Here is a 19,131-nt window from a genome sequence, read left to right as displayed (position 1 = left end):
ATCCCAGCTCACAGGTGACTCCTGATGTGAGGCCGTCTCCTTCCCGTCCTCACGAGTCACCCGGGTACGTAAAAATCAGTCTTCAAATACCTTCTAACTTCTGTCTTCTGGCGGCGAGGCTGCTGCTTGCTATTCGATTACAGCGGCGGACTTGGTGCTTCTGTGTACGATGTAGTCTCTTCCTGCATGACGGTCTTCAGCACCGAAACTGACTGAAAACTACTGCTACTCTCTCGTCGGGCCCACTGCGTCTCGCGTATTTATTCACTTCGGTTCACTGGAGGTGAACGACTTCACGGTCATTGCCTCTTCTGTCACGTTGAAAAGCTTCTCGAAGAATCTTCTTAACGTCGGTCATTGGCTCTTGGAACGTAGGCGAGGGCCTTTGATCACATGTGACAATTGAGAAAGACGTGAGCCGGTCGGGCGATGCCCTGACGGCTGAATCGACAGCTTCTGCTTATGTGGGGAGGGCGATGGCTTCTCCAGGCCGTGCTGACTTCACGGTCATTGGCTCTTCTGTCACTGCTGCCCTGCCCACTGTTTGCCAGTGTGTAACTCTTCTAAACTAAACTAAGTTTTTCATTTGTTTTCTAATTTCTACTTCACATTGATTTCACTGATTTATTTACCTATCTTAAGTACCACTCAACACAGTGTTGCCATGTCATCACTAGATGGCGAGTAAGAATCTTATCGCATCGTTGCCACGAAACAAACGTATTACACGGTTCGTTTCCCTAGAATTCACTGGTGCCCGTTTCTCAGCTCCTGTCATGCAGTTTCGTGTGAAACACCTTTCCAAACCATAAAAGGCGTGTAGTGGATCAATATTTGCACCAGACCTGACCATATAAATGGATGTTTACGAGACAGACGCCATTGGATGTTACGACTTCTCACAGTCCGTGTGTCCGTGGCGTCCATAAAGGCACAAATGTTTCGTCAATCGATTTTGATTAATATACAGGGTGATTCAAAAATAATACCACAACTTTAGGAATTTAAAACTTTGCAACGACAAAAGGCAGAGCTAAGCACTATCTGTCGGCGAATTAAGGGAGCTATAAAGTTTCATTTAGTTGTACATTTGTTCGCTTGAGGCGCTGTTGACTAGGCGTCAGCGTCAGTTGATGCTAAGATGGCGACCGCTCAACAGAAAGCTTTTTGTGTTATTGAATACGGCAGAAGTGAATCGACGACAGTTGTTCAGCGTGCATTTCGAACGAAGTATGGTGTTAAACCTCCTGATAGGTGGTGTATTAAACGTTGGTATAAACAGTTTACAGAGAACGGGTGTTTGTGCAAAGGGAAAGGTTCTGGACGGCCGAGAACGAGTGATGAAAATGTAGCACGCATCCAGCAAGCATTTGTTCGCAGCCCAGGAAAATCGACTCGCAGAGCTAGCAGAGAGCTGCAAATTCCACAATCAACTGTATGGAGAGTTCTACGAAAAAGGTTAGTTATGAAACCTTATCGTCTGAAATTGGTTCAAGCACTGTCTGCAGCTGATAAGATTAAAAGAATCGATTTCTGTGATTTTATCCTTGCTCAAATGGAAACAGATGAATCTTTCGTTTCAAAGATTGTGTTTAGTGATGAAGCAACTTTCCACACTAACGGGAAAGTCAACCGTCACAATGTCTGTATATGGGGCACTGAGAATCCGCGGGAAACAACTCAGTATGAACGTGACTCGCCTAAGGTGAACGTTTTCTGTGCCATTTCAGCCAATAAAGTTTTTGGTCCCTTTTTCTTCGAAGGTGCTACTGTAACTGGACTACAGTATCTGGAGATGTTAGAGAATTGGCTGTTCCCTCAGCTCGAACAAGAAGCACAACAATTCATATTTCAGCAGGATGGAGCGCCACCACATTGGCACTTACCTGTCCGTAACTACCTGAACGTCAACTACCCGAGGCGATGGATCGGCCGCTAGGCAGCCCGTGACAGAGCACTTCATCACTGGCCTCCAAGAAGCCCTGATCTTACCCCCTGCGATTTTTTCTTATGGGGGTATGTTAAGGATATGGTGTTTCGGCCACCTCTCCCAGCCACGATTGATGATTTGAAACGAGAAATAACAGCAGCTATCCAAACTGTTACGCCTGATATGCTACAGAGAGTGTGGAACGAGTTGGAGTATCGGGTTGATACTGCTCGTGTGTCTGGAGGGGGCCATATTGAACATCTCTGAACTTGTTTTTGAGTGAAAAAAAACCTTTTTAAATACTCTTTGTAATGATGTATAACAGAAGGTTTCTTTCATTAAATACACATTTTTAAAGTTGTGGTATTCTTTTTGAATCACCCTGTATTCTGTTGGTAAACATTATATCATCTTTTACATTATCGCAGTGCTTGCTGATGATGAACTAGTAATAGTCTCATTAGTGCTGGTATACACTGAACCGCCAAAGAAACTGGTACAGGCGTCGTATGCAAGAAGAGATACGCAAACAGGCGGTCGGTAACGCGTATATAAAACAAGTGTGTGGTGCAGCTGGGAGATGAGGTGTTGCTGCTACAAGGGCAGGTTATCAACATTTAACTTCAGAAAATGTGTTCAAATGTGTGTGAAATCTTATGGGACTTAACTGCTAAGGTCATCAGTGCCTAAGCTTACACACTACTTAACCTAAATTAGCCTAAGGACAAACACACACACACCCATGCGCGAGGGAGGACTCTAACCTCCGCCGGGACCAGCCGCACAGTCCATGACTGCAGCGCCTGAGACCGCTCGGCAAATCCCGCGCGGCAACATTTAAGTGAGCATTTAAGTACGCATCTCCGAGGTAGCGATGAAGTGGCGATTTCCTCGTACGACGCCCATTTCACGAATGTAATGTATTAACAATCCGGTGAAACATCAAATCTCCGACTTGGTTGCGGCCGGACAGAGATTTTGCAAGAAAGGGACCAACGACGAATGAAGAGCAAGCTTTCAACATGACAGAATTGCTGCAGATTTCTGTGCTGGGCCATGAACAAGTGTCAACGTGCAAAACATTCGGCGAAACATAATGTATATCGCCATTTGGAGCCGAAGGCCCACTCGTGTACCCTTGATGACAGCGCGACACAATGCTTTACGCCTCGGCTGGGCACTTCAGCCCCGACACTGGACTGTTGACTGAAAACACGTTGTCTGGTCGGACGAGTCCCGTTTCAAATTGTATCGAGCGGATGGACGTCTACGGATATGGAGACCACCTCACGAATCCATGGACCCTGCATGTCAGCTTGGGACTGTTCAAGCTGCTACATGCATCGCAATGCTGTGCGGTTGGAGTGGTCTAGATACGTCTAGATACGACTCTGACAGGTGACATGTGTGTAAGCATCCTGTCTGACCACCTGAATCCATTCATGTCCATTGTGCATTCCGACGGACTTGGGCATTTCCAGCAGGACAATGCGACACCCCATACTTCCAGAACTACTACAGAGTGGCTCCAGCAACAGCCTTCTGAGGCTAAACACTTCCTCTGACCACCAAACTTCCCGCACATGAACATTATTGAGCATATCTGGGATGCCGTGCAACGTGCTGTTCAGAAGAGATCTCCACCTCTTTGTATTCTTACGAATTTATGGACAGCCCTGCAGGATTCATAGTGCCGGTTCCCTCCAGCATTACTTCAGACATTAGTCGAGTCCATGCAACGACGTGTTGCGGCAGTAATGCGTGCTGGCGAGGGGCTTACTCGACATTAGCCAGATCTACAGTCTCTTTCGCTCTTCAGTGTATTGTTGTTGTTGTGGTCTTCAGTTCGCTACTCTATACTGTGCAAGCTTCATCTCCCAGTACCTACTGCAACCTACATCCTTCTGAATCTGTTTTTGTATTCATCCCTTGGTCTCCCTCTACGATTTTTACCCTCCACGCTGCCCTCCAATACTAAATTGGTGATCCCTTGCTGCCTCAGAACATATCCTACCAACCGGTCCCTTCTTCTTCTCAAGTTGCGCCACAAACTCCTCCCCAATTCTATTCAATACCTCCTCATTAGTTATGTGACCTACCCATGTAATCTTCAGCACTCTTCTGTAGCACCACGTTTCAAAAGCTTCTATTCTCTTCTTGTCCAAACTATTTATCGCCCATGTTTCACTTCCGTATATTGCTACACTCCATACAAATACATTCAGAAACGACTTCCTGACATTAAAATCTAAACCCGATGTTAACAAGTTTCTCTTCTTCAGAAACGCTTTCCTTGCCATTGCCAGTCTACATTTTATACCCTCTCTACACATTTTATATCCTCTCTACTTCGACCATCATCAGTTATTTTGCTCCCCAAATAGCAAAACTCCTTTACTATTTTATGTCTCATTTCCTAATCTAATTCCGGCAGCATCACCCGATTTAATTCGACTAGATTCCATTATCCTCGTTTTGCTGTTGTTGATGTTCATCTTATATCCTCCTTTCAAGACATTGTCCATTCCGTTCAACTCCTCTTCCAGGTTCTTTGCTGTCTCTGACAGAATTACAATGTCATAGGCGAACCTCAAAAGTTTTTATTTCTTCTCCATGGATTTTAATACCTACTCCGTATTTTTCTTTTGTTTCCTTTACTGCTTGCTCAATATACAGATTGAATAACATTGGGGATAGGCTACAACCCTGTCTCACTCCCTTCCCAACCATTACTTCCCTTTCATGTCCTCGACTCTTATAACTGCGATCTGGTTTCTGTACAAACTGTAAATAGCCTTTCGCTCCCTGTATTTTAGCCCTGCCACCTTCACAATGTGAAAGAGTGTATTCCGGTCAACGTTGTCAAAAGCTTTCTCTGAGTCTACAAATGCTAGAAGCGTAGGTTTGCCTTTCATTAATCTATTTACTAAGATAAGTCGTAGGGTCAGTATCGCCTCACGTGTTCCGAAATTTCTGCGGAATACAAACTGATCTTCCCCGAGGTCTTCTTCTACCAGTTTTTCCATTCGTGTGCAAAGAATTTTGTGGTAGTATTTTGCAGCCGTGGCTTATTAAACTGATAGTTCGGTAATTTTCACATCTCTCAACAGCTGCTTTCTTTGGGATTGGAATTATTATATTCTTCTTGAAGTCTGAGGGTATTAAGCAATTTAATTTGTGCAGTTTGGGTTTAAGAATGTTGCTGGTGGCTGCCTTACCCCTGGTACATCTATGGTATGATCGTACGGGACTGACACATAGAAATTGTTGTTACAACGGAAAGCAGGGTCGTATAATGTTCCCGTTTCAGCCTAAATGAAGTCGAAGCTGCCGACACAGGCTACATATAGAAGGGCATATTTGTTTGTACGACGTGTAGCCCGTCTTGTTGTCTGGAGTCTGTTAACTGTACTCACATAAGAATTGACGCCTGTTAACGGTGCTAATATGCTGACATCAGTTTAAAGAGATAAAAGCACAGTTGAATTACCGAATTATCGATATTTGCTGTGTTTAACGTCTAAGGAATGTTATTTTCAGATTGTGTAAGTGATATCAAAAGGGCAGGAATGTGTACTACGCTCTTCTGCTAACGGCATTCACGAATGCGGGTTGCTACTGAGCTCGGAATAGAATTGAAAGAAAATTACAGGTTCGCTCAGAAACGCCCTCTTGCATGAGAAATGTTACTGGGTGCTCGCATCTCGTGGTCGTGCGGTAGCGTTCTCGCTTCCCACGCCCGGGTTCCCGGGTTCGATTCCCGGCGGGGTCAGGGATTTTCTCTGCCTCGTGATGGCTGGGTGTTGTGTGATGTCCTTAGGTTAGTTAGGTTTAAGTAGTTCTAAGTTTAGGGGACTGATGACCACAGATGTTAAGTCTCATAGTGCTCAGAGCCATTTGAACCATTTTGTTACTGCGTCTTTGCAAAAACAAAACGAGAGGTAAAGCTATCGCTGATGGATTAGACAGCGTACTTCCGAATAGAGAAACAAGGCTATGCGCACGTTTACGCTCTGACAAGAGTACTATGGGAAATTTTAAGCTAGTAATCGGCCTCAGTGCCCGATAATTCTAACTGCGTATTCCAGTGTGTTTACCTAGATTCTAAATCGAACTAACATAGTGCCTAGTTACTCTGAAACAAACATAACTCGGTGGTTACAATCTTTGTACGGTGTCTCTCAGACGTGTAGACCCACTGTTCTGATGATTAGAGGTGTAGTAAGCATTACGAAACGGATTCGCATTTCGCGAATCCGTATTGACGTGAGCTGTTTGCAGCACCTGGAAGTTTGTGCGGAACAGGGGTTCGAGTCCCGCTTCGGCACAAATTCTTATGTTCCGCGAACAGCGGACGTCAGTTCGGATTCGCGAAATACGAATACAGTTCGCAATAAATATGAAACTGTTCCCCATCTAGATGAACCTAAATGTCGATGGCAACGTTTGTGCGGTGGATGTCTTTGTCACGCCGTAACAACTTGTGTATAGGTAAAAAAAAATCGAAGAAATTGCGATTTTGTAAGTTTTTCACTAGTGTCAGATGTTACGCTTGCTTATCTTCTGTATTAACGAGTTGACTAATAATGAATCGTGAAGTCTGCAGGGTTGCTTATACTGTTGTAAAACTTGCTGACAATTTTGTGAAGCACGGTGGATGATAAGTTTCAACTTGGGTCGTAAAGGCGTTGGCGGATAGCTCAGCAGGCAAGAGTGAACGTTCCCCGTTGGAAATCTCTTTTGGGGCATAAACGTCTGAGCTGCCAGAATATTCGGGAGTGGTTGGCGTTTTGATTGGCGCAGAAGTAAATACTGTGGCCGCCAGTCTGAAAACTCAGGAGATACAGTACGTCGACGTTGCGAAAGAGCGGTCTGTCAACAGGAAGCGGACACACCCCAGGTGACGCAATGCGGTAGCTCAGGCGGTTGCTCTGGTTGCGGGGGAGGGAAGGGCGAGAGGGAGGGAAGCGAAGCTGACGCGACGGCGGACCGCAACGTTGGTGCCCCAAGTGAATGCCGGACATTTGCCACGCCACACTTGTCCCTTCGCCAGGTAGCGATCCCCCAGGTAAGGGACGCCCTTCCCCGCACTACCTCTGTCCGCTTTCAAACCGCCGCCTCCACATCTTACTCGATACAACCAGTACGTAAGGGACCTTCTTCTTCGACATCTTGGCCAAATACAGAGCTTCTTTTCCGAAATCGAAATATTTGTATCTTTTGGGAAACGAAAGATGGTGGTGATTAGGGTTTAACGTCCCGTCGACAACGATGTCATTAGAGACGGAGCGCAAGCTCGGATTACGGAAGGATGTGGAAGGAAATCGGCCGTGCCCTTTCAAAGGAACCATCCCGGCATTTGCCTGAAACGATTTAGGGAAATCACGGAAAACCTAAATCAGGATGGCCGGAGACGGGATTGAACCGTCGTCCTCCCGAATGCGAGTCCAGTGTGCTAACCACTGCGCCACCTCGCTCGGTCTGGAAACGAAAGAAATTCCGACTATTGTCAGTATGTAATTAGTACTGCCAAGTATAAATATATGTCCCTCTGTGTGTACGTAGCTTCCTTTCACGCTTACTGATTGCGATAGAAACAGTCCATCGCCATGGGAGCAGCCAGAAAGGAACGGTGTAAACAGAATGCGAATGTACAATAACCATTTTTTTTTATCGCTGCATTTGTGCCTACTTTAATTGCTACAACTGCATGCCCAAAAGACAATAAGGAAAGAAGAAATGGATATGTGAATGTTTGAAAAGAAGGACGACATACTTCATATTAATTTACTCTAAAATCCGACATCCCTTGCGGGGAAACAGTAGTTAATAAAGTGTAGCGGGACAATGTTCAAAACATGACTGGAAGTACGTTCATAAACAGAGATAAGAACATCTATGATTGACATGTCATCTAAAGTCTACGTACAATTTTAAAATGTTGGAAGTAAGGAAATCAAGTAATACAGAATGCTATGCTTGTACCGTGCGTTGTTGTTCTACATTGTTTAGCTCTGGTATTTACAAGGTCACAGAGTAAGCATCCTAGGTTTCGTAGGGAAAAGCCGTAATTGTAATGGTCTCCACTACAACAGAAACAAGAAGCACAACTTAAGGAAAAATAATGTAATGTGTGTTCCAGCTCATAAGCGACATTGAAGCAGTTAGTTCCTGTGACTTAGTATGGACAGGGTTATATTCGACAACCGGAATACATTAATAACTGGCTCCTTTTACCAACCCCCGGTCTCAGATGAAACAGTTGCTGAACATTTCAAAGAAAACTCGAATCTCATACAATTATAATTGGCAGTGACTTCGTTCGATCTACCTTCAGTAAGTCGACAAAAATACATTTTCAGACCCTACTGTAGATAGAAAACAACTTCCATAATTGTTGTAAATGCATTTTATAAAATTATTGTGAACAATTAGTTCACGAGGCCATTCAAATTGTAAGTGGTTGAGAAAACACACTTGACCTCTTAGCCACAAATTATCCTGAGCATCATGACTGCTACAGGAATTAGTGAACACGCAGTCGTAGCGAGGCTCAATCCCTTAACAAATTCACCAAAACTAAACGCGAAATATATATATTTATAAAAGCAACTAAAACTTCGGTTGACGTCTTTCTAAGAGACAGTCTCCAATCAATCCCGTAACAAAGAAATTCACCAAAACTAAACGCGAAATATATATATTTATAAAAGCAACTAAAACTTCGGTTGACGTCTTTCTAAGAGACAGTCTCCAATCCTTCCAAATTATGTAAGTGAAGACGATATGTGGCTTAAGTTCAAAGAAATACTATCAATACCACTCAAGAGATTAATACCAAATACATTAATATCAGACGGAACTGATCCCCCATGGTACACAAAACAGGACAGAAAGCTGCTGCAGGAGCACCGAAAAAGGAACGTATAATTTAGACTAGCCCAAAATCTCCAAGATTGGCGAAGTTTTACTGTGGCTCGAAATTTGGTGCGGATTTCAATGCGAGATGCATTTAATAGTTTCCACAACGAAACTCTCTCTACGAATGTGGCGAAAAATCCATAGAGATTCTGGTCGTATGTTAACTAAACCAGGGGAAAGGCTCAGTAAGTACCTTTACTGCGGGTCGGGCGGCGAATGAGGAGGAGGAGGAGGAGGGGGAGACAAGGGACCCAACCCTTCGGAGCAGGTAAAACCGTGGCAAATAACCCTTCGGAGCAGGTAAAACCGTGGCAAATGTCCGCCTTGGCAAATGTCCGGCGTAACAAATATCCGCACACCGCCCCAAGTACCCTCCGCCACACACCGTAAAGTGGCCGGAAATAGGTGTTCCTTATTATTTATTACTCCTAGAGTACTAATTTTGTGCTATTAGATTTGGAACATCGTATCAGAATCGAAGTTCATCGGCAAAGCATGTTTGTCGTAAGTGACAGTCAAGATTTAAATACAAGGTGACTCACGAAGAAATGCAAATATTTTAATATGTTATGCTAAAAGTAAAACAAAAGAAAAAAGTTCATATAAACATAGGTCCGCAAATGTTTAGTTACGGAGTTACGGCTGATAAAAGATTTCGACTGAAATTTAGCAGCTTTGCTAATATGAAGCCAGTGCAAAACTGTACGAGGTTAAAGTAAAGCACGATTTCCATTTATTTTGTTGTTATTTGTCTGGTGAATCTAATAAAACATGTCCAAGACGGGTATCTGCAGTGGTTTTCCAGAACACCCAGAGAAGCGAAGACGTAATTTCGTAAAATTTTTAATTTATTAACTACTTGGCCCAATTTGTTTTTTAAATTCCATACAATTGCATAAAGTTTTCAACAGAAGTTGTAGAGAATTTAATTTTAGAAAAATGATGGTAACAGCGTTAACTGAAACTGTATGAATGTCAGATAATCTGCTTTTATTAATATCATAGCACACTTGAGTACACTGTTATTATGTTCTTTCACTGAACAGTACAGGAAACTAACTAGGTTGAAGGTTAGGAAGCGACTGAAACAACTCACTAACTGTTGCCAACAACGACATAAACGTTTCTACATTCTTAATGGATAGTAAACAAATTTACTTGTTTAATAATCTTTGCTTCTCTGGATGTTCTAGAAATTTACTGCAGATACACGTGTGGGACATGTTTTTTTAGGCTCAGCAGACCAATAACAACAAAATACATGATAATGCTTTAACCTCGTACAGTTTTGCGATGGCATCATATTACCAAAGCTGCTAAATTTCAGGCGCAGTCTTTTATCAGCCTTAACTTCGTAACGAAACATTTGCGGACCTATGTTTATATGAACTTTTTCTTCAGTTTTCCTCTTTCTTGTTCAAACTGTTCGCGTGTTTTTGTATTTCTACAGCTTCTCTGAACAAGCGCGTGTGATAGTGCTTCTCTACAGCCAGAACTTCGGAATTTTATTACGTGGTCGGTCTCATTCAGTGCGTGCTCTGCCAAGGCCGATTTCTCCACCTGTCCCAACCTGCAATGTCGCTTCTGCTCTTTGATCCTGGTGTTAATTGATCGTCCAGTCATTCCGACATAAACTTTTCCGCATGTGCACGGTATACGGTATATTCCCGACATTGCAAGTGGGTCTCTTTTCTCCTTCGCCGATCTAAGACACTCTTTGGTCTTCCTTGTCGCTTTGAAAATCGTCTTTACGCCATGTTTGCGCAATGTACGGCCGATTCTGTCCGTCACTCTGGGAACATATGGCAGAAAGGCCATACCCGACGTTTCTTTTCTGGTTCCTTACTTCACCGAGTGTTTGGTTCTGTTACACTTCTAATATAATTTGTGGAGTACCCATTGCTCCTCAGAACAGTTTCCAGGTGTTGCGTTTCTCGTTTGAGGTGTTGCGGCTCACATATTCGTCCTGCTCTCGTTACGGCCGTGGCAGAGCACGCACTGAGCGAGACCGACCACGTTATAAAATTCTCCGACACGGAAGTTCTGGCTGTAGAGAAGCACTATCACACGCGCTTGTTCATAGAAGCTGTAGAAATACAAAAACACGCGAACATTTTCAACAAGAAAGAGGAAAGCCTTAAGTTCATCACCGGCAATGGAGGGTGAAGCTTTGACAATGCCAGCCACTCGTGCTGGCGAAACGTCAGAAAAATCATTAGATGAACGTCGGCCGAAGAACCCGAGACAGAAGCCAATAGGCAGTTTGTCAATAAGTGGCCACGAAAGCCTTAACAATTTTGTATGAAAAATTTACTTACGCAAAACGTTTACCAGTTTCTGATTTTCAAAAATCCATTGACAGGTGGCTTTTAAAAGGTGGTGAACACTTGCATTAACCGCCATTTGAAAGAATATACGTTTCTGTACACTATATCAAATCTCCACGGTCGGAGGCATGTAAAATTATCGAGTAAATTTTCCCATGGAAACAATACTAGATGAAACACAATGGTGAACTCAACTACAAATTCAGTATGTCTTCAGTGAAAATTAAATAAACGAGAAATAGAATCATTCGTGAGTGGTGACCAAGATTAATTATATTATCTGTACATGTCAGCCATGTAGTGCAGGTCTAACTACACTTTAAAGAACGTTTGATCAATTACTGTGGCGCTTCGTATGTTGTAATCGGAATTTTAGATAAAGAAAGGAGCCACGCCTCTATTACACTATAAGTGAACTACCTGCCAGTGAGACGTGAATGAAAAGTCAGTGAATAGCAACACTGATAGCTCACCAGATGCTAGGTACTTACGTGTTAGAAAACATTTAGTTATATAAATTTCTCAGCATTATTTTGCAGATAGAGTAAAGCCATTGGTGTATTCGTTCTTCTTGAGTCTGCACAGAATAAACTTCTAGGTATAATTTTAGAATTCAGTCACTTATACGCGCAACTTAGTAACGATACCTGGGTGTTTGTTCATGAGTACGTCAGTCAGATGCGAAATTGCGTTGGGTTGCATGCACATACACAAGTAAATTGTGTACCGGAAAGGAGTAGAACAGGTCCGATGCAAGCAGGCACATACTCACCATTTACGTTCTTCGTTGATTGCTGACGGAAAGATTGCATACGGTAGTAATGTACACAGTGCTGGCACTGAAGTCACTACGTGCAGTTTCGGCAGTGTTGCCAGGAAGTACCGAAGTGCTGGTGCATTCTGTGAATGGAGTATTAGGCGCTGCAGTGGTTAATTTTAGAGGCACAGAAGTACTTTGATTATTTACATTGTCAGGGGTATCCTTCAAGGTGGGTTGTGTGTGCAAATATTATCTGTATTCCAGAATGAGATTTTCACTCTGCAGCGGAGTGTGCGCTGACATGAAACTTCCTGGCAGATTAAAACTGTGTGCCGGACCGAGACTCGAACTCAGGACCTTTGCGAAGTTTCATATCAGCGCACATTCAGCTGCTGAATGAAAATCTCATTCTGGAAACATCCCCCAGGCTGTGGCTAAGCCATGTCTCCGCAATATCCTTTCTTTCAGGAGTGCTATTTCTGCAAGGTTCGCAGGAGAGCTTCTGTGAAGTTTGGAAGGTAGGAGACGAGGTACTGGCAGAAGTAAAGCTGTGAGGACGGGGCGTGAGTCGTGCTTGGGTAGCTCAGTTGGTAGAGCACTTGCCCGCGAAAGGCAAAGGTCCCGAGTTCGAGTCTCGGTCCGGCAGCAGTTTTAATCTGCCAGGAAGTTTCATTAACTGTATTATTCAAAGAATTCGTAATACTCTATTGCAAACCGATCTGACCAAAAGTTCTTTTAATTCTTGGCCTTACATAAAATCAGCAAGCGGTTCGAAATCTTGTATTGTCACTCAGTGACCATGCTGGCACCGAAACGTAAGGCGACAGACAGAAGGCGAAATACAGCCCTGCTATAAATGATTAACTCGTTTCCAGAATTCGAAATTTTCCAAAATATGGCATGTAGGCCTACAAATGTAACTCGTGCATGAGTATAACCGCAAACTCAGTGAGTTTAAATTGTGATGAGCACTTGACGAATTCAGCGCCTTGCCAAAATGCAAGAGAAACGTTTCGAGTGTTGAATATGCGAGATATTTGACCAAATGTGGCAGTTATAACGGTGGAGGGAAATGAGCGAAATTTTTGTACCCCGTACAAGGAAGTCACTAGTATGCACAAGCCGCGGACTTAAATACAGCAGCAAAGTGTGCGGAAGATCATTCGTCTGCAGCTCGTACAACAGTTAACCCATAAGGCTACGCCCGGCGCCTTCAGATTTGCGTCACAATGGAGGGAGCACTGGAAGATGAACATTTCGCCTCAATGCTGATATTAAGCGACGAAGCAACCTTCCGTTTGTTATTATAGGGCATCTCTCTTGAGCTGACTGCAATGTAATTAAAAAGAATTACACCAGACGCATAAGACAGATAACCTATAACCTCAGATGTTAACACAAACAAACGTAACCCTGCGTTTATCTGAAAAAGTTTATCCCCGTAATGTGAGAATGTGTGCTACTGAGCCGGCCGCGGTGGCCGAGCGGTTCTAGGCGCTTCAGTCCGGACCCGCGCGACTGCTACGGTCGCAGGTTCGCATCCTGGCTCGGGCATGGATGTGTGTGATGTCCTTAGGTTAGTTAGGTTTAAGTAGTTCTAAGTTCTAGGCGACTGATGACCTAAGAAGTTAAGTCGCATAGTGCTCAGAGCCATTTTTTTGTGCTACTGAAAATCCTTGTGAAATTGCGGCACATGAACGAGATTCGTCGAAGGTTAAGTGTGCAGTGTCACAGACGAAGCTGAATGGGCCGTTTTTATTCCGTGAGAAAACTGTGGCGCGTACCAGTTACCTCGATATGTTGCAGTTGTGGTTGTTTCCACAAATGACCGCTGATTCCAGGAATTTCATCTTCCAACTAGCCTCCCCCCTCCCACCTACCCCTGATGAGAGCGTCGAAGTTTGTCTACCCAAACGACGAACTTTCGCATCGCTGGATAGGCTGTAGCGGTGATTGTAATGTGGCTCTGTTCCCTTGGCCCTTCAGGTCGCCTGACCTACACGTACATCTACATTTATACTGCGCAAGCCACCCAACGGTGTGTGGCGGAGGGCACTTTACGTGCCACTGTCATTACCTCCCTTTCCTGTTCCAGTCACATATGGTTCGCGGGAAGAACGACTGCCGGAAAGCCTCCGTGCGCGCTCGAATCTCTCTAATTTTACATTCGTGATCTCCTCGGGAGGTATAAGTAGGGGGAAGCAATACATTCGATACCTCATCCAGAAACGCACCCTCTCGAAACCTGGACAGCAAGCTACACCGCGACGCAGAGTGCCTCTCTTGCAGAGTCTGACACTGGAGTTTGCTAAACATCTCCGTAACGCTATCACGCTTACCAAATAACCCTCTGACGAAACGCGCCGCTCTTCTTTGGATCTTCTCTATCTCCTCTGTCAACCCGACCTGGTACGGATCCCACACTGATGAGCAATACTCAGGTATAGGTGGAACGAGTGTTTTGTAAGCCACCTCCTTTGTTAATGGACTACCTTTTCTAAGGACTCTCCCAATGAATCTCAACCTGGCACCCGCCTTACCAACAATTTTATATGATCATTCCACTTCGGATCGTTCCGTACGCAACTCCCAGATAATTTACAGAAGTAACTGCTACCAGTGTTTGTTCCGCTATCGCTGGCCGGAGTGGCCGTGCGGTTCTAGGCGCTACAGTCTGGAACCGCGTGACCGTTAAGGTCGCAGGTTCGAATCCTGCCTCGGGCATGGATGTGTGTGATGTCCTTAGGTTAGTTAGGTTTAAGTAGTTCTAAGTTCTAGGGGACTGATGACCACAGCAGTTAAGTCCCATAGTGGTCAGTGCCATTTGAACCATTTTTTGTTCCGCTATCATATAATCATACAATAAACGATCCTTCTTTCTAAGTATTCGCAATACATTACATTTGTCTATGTTAAGGGTCAGTTGCCACTCCCTGCACCAAGTGCCTATCCGCTGCAGATCTTCCTGCATTTCGCTGCAATTTTCTAATGCTACAACTTCTCTGTATACTACAGCCTCATCCGCGAAAACCCGCATGAAACTTCCGACACTATCTACTAGGTCATTTATATATATTGTGAAAAGCAATGGTCCCATAACACTCCCCTGTGGCACGCCAGAGGTTACTTTAACGTCTGTAGACGTCTCTCCATTGAGAACGACATGCTGTGTTCTGTTGGCTAAAAACTCTTCAATCCAGCCACACAGCTGGTCTGATATTCCGCAGGCTCTTACATTGTTTATCAGGCGACAGTGCGGAACTGTATCGAACGCCTTCCGGAAGTCAAGGAAAATGGCATCTATCTACCTGGGAACCTGTATCTAATATGTTCTGGGTCTCATGAACAAATAAAGCGACTTGGGTGTCACACGATCGCTTTTTCCGGAATCCATGTTGATTCCTACATAGTAGATTCTGGGTTTCCAAAAACGACATGATACTCGAGCAAAAAACATGTTCTAAAATTCTACAACAGATCGACGTCAGAGATATAGGTCTATAGTTTTGCGCATCTGCTCGACGAGCCGTCTTGAAGACTGGGACTACCTGTGCTCTTTTCCAATCATTTGGAACCTTCCGTTCCTCTAGAGACTTGCGGTACACGGCTGTTAGAAGGGGGGCAAGTTCTTTCGCGTACTCTGTGTAGAATCGAATTGGTATCCCGTCAGTTCCAGTGGACTTTCCTCTGTTGAGTGATTTCAGTTGCTTTTCTAATACTTGGACACTTAACGGGTGATTTTTCCCTTAGGGGGTCTATTAGGGACGCATCAGTTTTTCCGTACTGATCACTGATAGGACGTTGCTATGTAATGTCTGGAACGAGCCTGAATTCCGCTTGGGTCTGTTTCGTGTCAGCAGAGGAGCTACTCGTGAGAACATTTGTAGAGTGTAAAATGTTAAGTTGCTGACTGTACGATTTTGTTCACGCCACCGATCATATTTTCATAGGCAATACTTTGCTAAATATGGATCTCTGGAAATGAAATAATCGTTTGTAGTAGCCCAGCACTTTCTTCTATCTTCCTAAATTATTTCTTACGGGGAGATCGGGATAAGGGTCCTCCTTTCAGTCTTCGCACTAACACGGAAATGTAAGATATTAAGTTATTGCGAATACGAAATCACCTAAAAACCCACAACGGTGGAAAAGCATCCGTGCCGGATGAGATACCTGCAAGGTTCTACAGAGATTGTGAGAAAGAACTTCCTCCCGTCCCAGAAGTTGGGTATGGCAGGTCGCTTGAACGAGTGGTACAAAGCGATTGAGAGAGCTCTGGTCATTCTCGTGTTCAGGAATGGTCAAAGGACAAACTGCGAACGCTGTTTACAGTGGTACAGAAAGTATCACTGAAGTATCACTGACTGTATGTGTAATAATTCAGCACCAGTAAAAATATTTATTATAAACTATAGAGTGTAGCAATCAGTCGTCCTTCTAAGTTTTTATTACGCAAATCCAGATTTCAGCTAGTAGCTAGCCATTCTCAATGCACTATTTTTTATTCTCAATGCATGTACGTCCCTGTTGTTCGGTCGTCAGTCATAGTTCTTTGAATACTACCCACTGTAGTAGGGTAGTATAATTTATGTCACATACAGTCGCTGAGTGCACCCACTATTCGAATGGAAGGTAACCTGATATACAATCGGAACATTCGCCACATCGCCCACTATACTTTAGAGAAAGCCGTTGCTCGATTCTTTTTAGTAGTTGTGAACGTCTTTTTGGTTTTTCGGCTTAAGTCTTTCAGTGCTTTGCCAAGTTCTTCACGAAGTATCATATCTCCCTTCTCGTCTTCCTCTACGTCTTCTTCCATTTCCGTAATATTGCGCTCAAGTACATCTCCCTTGTATAGACGCTGTATATACTCCTTCCACCTTTTTATGCTTTCCCTTCTATATTTTTCATATGAGCTCTTGATATTCATACAGGTGGACCCCTTTTCTCCAAAGGCCTCCTTAATTTTCCTGTAGGCAGCATCAATCTTACCCCTAGTGATATAGGGTGTTTCAAAAATGACAGGTATATTTGAAACGGCAATAAAAACTAAACGAGCAGCGATAGAAATACACCGTTTGTTGCAATATGCTTGGGACAACAGTACATTTTCAGGCAGACAGACTTTCGAAATTACAGTAGTTACAATTTTCAACAACAGATGGCGCTGCAAGTGATGTGAAAGATATAGAAGACAACGCAGTCTGTGGGTGCGCCATTCTGTACGTCGTGTTTCTGCTGTAAGCGTGTGCTGTTCACAACGTGCAAGTGTGCTGTAGACAACATGGTTTATTCCTTAGAACAGAGGATTTTTCTGGTGTTGGAATTCCACCGCCTAGAACACAGTGTTGTTGCAACAAGACGAAGTTTTCAACGGAGGTTTAATGTAACCAAAGGACCGAAAAGCGATACAATAAAGGATCTGTTTGAAAAATTTCAACGGACTGGGAACGTGACGGATGAACGTGCTGGAAAGGTAGGGCGACCGCGTACGGCAACCACAGAGGGCAACGCGCAGCTAGTGCAGCAGGTGATCCAACAGCGGCCTCGGGTTTCCGTTCGCCGTGTTGCAGCTGCGGTCCAAATGACGCCAACGTCCACGTATCGTCTCATGCGCCAGAGTTTACACCTCTATCCATACAAAATTCAAACGCGGCAACCCCTCAGCGCCGCTACCATTGCTGCATGAGAGACATTCGCTAACGATATAGTGCACAGGATTGATGACGGCGATATGCATGTGGGCAGCATTTGGTTTACTGACGAAGCTTATTTTTACCTGGACGGCTTCGTCAATAAACAGAACTGGCGCATATGGGGAACCGAAAAGCCCCATGTTGCAGTCCCATCGTCCCTGCATCCTCAAAAAGTACTGGTCTGGGCCGCCATTTCTTCCAAAGGAATCATTGGCCCATTTTTCAGATCCGAAACGATTACTGCATCACGCTATCTGGACATTCCTCGTGAATTTGTGGCGGTACAAACTGCCTTAGACGACACTGCGAACACCTCGTGGTTTATGCAAGACGGTGCCCGGCCACATCGCACGGCCGACGTCTTTAATTTCCTGAATGAATATTTCGATGATCGTGTGATTGCTTTGGGCTATCCGAAACATACAGTAGGCGGCGTGGATTGGCCTCCCTATTCGCCAGACATGAACCCCTGTGACTTCTTTCTGTGGGGACACTTGAAAGACCAGGTGTACCGCCAGAATCCAGAAACAATTGAAAAGCTGAAGCAGTACATCTCATCTGCATGTGAAGCCATTCCGCCAGACACGTTGTCAAAGGTTTCGGGTAATTTCATTCAGAGACTACGCCATATTATTGCTACGCATGGTGGATATGTGGAAAATATCGTACAGTAGAGTTTCCCAGACCGCAGCGCCATCTGTTGTTGAAAATTGTAACTACTGTAATTTCGAAAGTTTGTCTGCCTGCAAATGTACTGTTGTCCCAAGCATATTGCAACAAGCGGTGTATTTCTATCGCTGCTCGTTTAGTTTTTATTGCCGTTTCAAATATACCGGTCATTTTTGAAACACCCTGTATATGCTTCTACATACTTACATTTGTCGTCTAGCCATCCCTGTTTAGCCATTTTTGTATTCCTTTTCGCCTCCTTCATCTACTGCATTGTTGTATTTTCTCCTTTCATCGATTAAATTCAATATCTCTTGTGTTACCCAAGCATTTCTACTAGCCCTCGTCTTTTCAGCTATTGCTCCTCTGCTGCTTTCACTATTTCATCTCTCAAAGCTACCCATTCTTCTTCTATGTGTTCCTTTGCCCTATACTTGTCAATCGTTCCCCTGCTCTGAAGCTCTATACAACGTGTCGTTCTTTCGGTTTATCCAGGTCCTATCTCTTTAAATTCCTACCTTTTTGCAGTTTCTTCTGTTTTAATCTGCAGTTCATAACCAATAAATTGTGGTCAGTCCTCATGTGTCCTTGAAAATGTCTTCCAGTTTAAAATGTGGTTCCGAAATCTCTGCCTTACAATTATATTATCAATCTGAAACCTTCAGGATCTTCCTCGTATACAACTTTCTTTTACACTTCTTAACCAAGTGTTAGCTATGATTAAATTATGCTCTGTGCAAAATTCCACCTGGCGGGTTCCTCTTTCACTCCTTTCCCCCAGTCCAAATTCGACAGCTACTTTTCCTTCTCTTCCTTCTGCTGAAACGA

At 44.0% G+C, this 19,131-nt stretch overlaps 1 protein-coding gene and 1 non-coding gene across 3 annotated transcripts in view; both read left to right on the top strand.

The window, feature by feature from the left end:
• LOC126212808 (uncharacterized) overlaps nt 1–19,131 on the top strand; it is an 88,967-nt gene that overhangs the window by 26,298 nt on the left and 43,538 nt on the right. The gene's annotated exons all lie outside the window — the stretch shown is intronic.
• On the top strand, nt 12,510–12,584 carry Trnas-cga (transfer RNA serine (anticodon CGA)). The gene has a single exon. It is a non-coding gene; the product is annotated as a tRNA-Ser (tRNA).

Source organism: Schistocerca nitens, chromosome 11 (genome assembly GCF_023898315.1).
Source record: "Schistocerca nitens isolate TAMUIC-IGC-003100 chromosome 11, iqSchNite1.1, whole genome shotgun sequence".
Classification (NCBI taxonomy): domain Eukaryota; kingdom Metazoa; phylum Arthropoda; class Insecta; order Orthoptera; family Acrididae; genus Schistocerca; species Schistocerca nitens.
Note: the sequence above shows the minus strand (reverse complement) of the source record. Positions and strands in the feature narration are given on the sequence as shown.